The sequence below is a fragment of the Otolemur garnettii genome, unplaced genomic scaffold, assembly GCF_000181295.1.
Source record: "Otolemur garnettii isolate 467f Iridium unplaced genomic scaffold, OtoGar3 scaffold00336, whole genome shotgun sequence".
Taxonomy (NCBI): domain Eukaryota; kingdom Metazoa; phylum Chordata; class Mammalia; order Primates; family Galagidae; genus Otolemur; species Otolemur garnettii.
The window spans coordinates 347,752-349,096 of NW_003852731.1; positions in this window are offsets into that span (position 1 = coordinate 347,752).

The window sequence follows — 1,345 nt, forward strand, 5'->3', positions numbered from 1 at the left end:
CTCAGCTCTGCCAGGCAGTATATGCAGCCTGGGTCCCTCAGCTCTGCCAGGCAGTATATGCAGCCTGGGTCACTCAACCACCTTGATGGGGGATATGTCCTCAGGGGTCTCCCTTGGGACATTTTTGCCTCTCTGCTATATCCTCAAGGGTGGTAAGAATATGAGAAAGATAAAACAAGCATTGCTATTTCTCTTTGACAAGTGTTTTCAATAATTTACACCACTGAATCCTTGGGCTCTGTGATCTGGCTATTGTGCTGCACTGTTTCTGCCATTTAACAGCTGTGAGTCCTTGGGTGAGTTGCTCCACCTCGCTGAATCTGCTCCACACCTATAAAATGTAGATAGGAATACAAATCTATTAAGGATCCCATTAATTAGAAAAAATGTGTATAAAGCTGGGCTTTGCTGTTTTTGTGATTAATATAATATCTCAGGATCTAATCTGTTTATGCCAATCCATGTATGAATAACAAGAAGACCTCTTCTAAACTTCAGCAAAGAAACGAAATATTTTGCACTTACTGAATGCCAGATATTATTCAGTATAAGAGTCAGAAATATTTGCCCATCAGTTTTAAGGGTATGATGTTTGAGGTCCAAAATAAAAAGTCCTATCACAAGTAATACGTTTCTGTGCCCAGCAAGAAGGGTAATTCCAAACCATGCTGACTTATACCAAGTGTCTGAGCCTCGCCTCTGGTTTGGTGTGTTATCAACTGACATCTAGAAGAGCCCAAGGTCTACTTCGGGGTCTAAGCCATTAACCAATGGGCTGTCCTTGGTTAATTCCCTTCACTTCCTGGGCCAGTTTCTTATCTTTAAAGCAGAACTGTCAGCCTCCTGAACTATCTCACAGGCTATCTTGTAGATCAGACAGAGAAGGTACATGTGAAAACTTCAGCTATAGAGGTCTCTGTAGAGACAGCTGGTAAAAGTGGGTGATTTAATTCTCTAACAATGTGCAGAACTCTTTTGTATCCTGTAGGCCAGAATCAGGGCGGGAGAAAGGATGGGGAGTGAGGAAGGCATGCATTCTTCTCCAGTTCCTGGATAGAGCCCCCAGCTCCAAAGTTTAAGCCCACATCACACAACCTTAGTGGCTGTATTTTCTAGAAGGATTTCCACCAAACAGGAGTGTGACTTCATTTTGAAGCTTTAGAACAGTGGTTCTCAACTGTGAGTCGCAACCCCTTTGGACTGTATTAAAGGTTTGCAGCATTAGGAAGGTTGAGAACCGCTGCTTTAGAAAGGATATATTAATGACAGTCTTTCTCCTGGGCGTTGTTTTTCCATACACTTTAACTGACCTTGAGAATCTATTTCAGCGATTCTCAACCTGTGG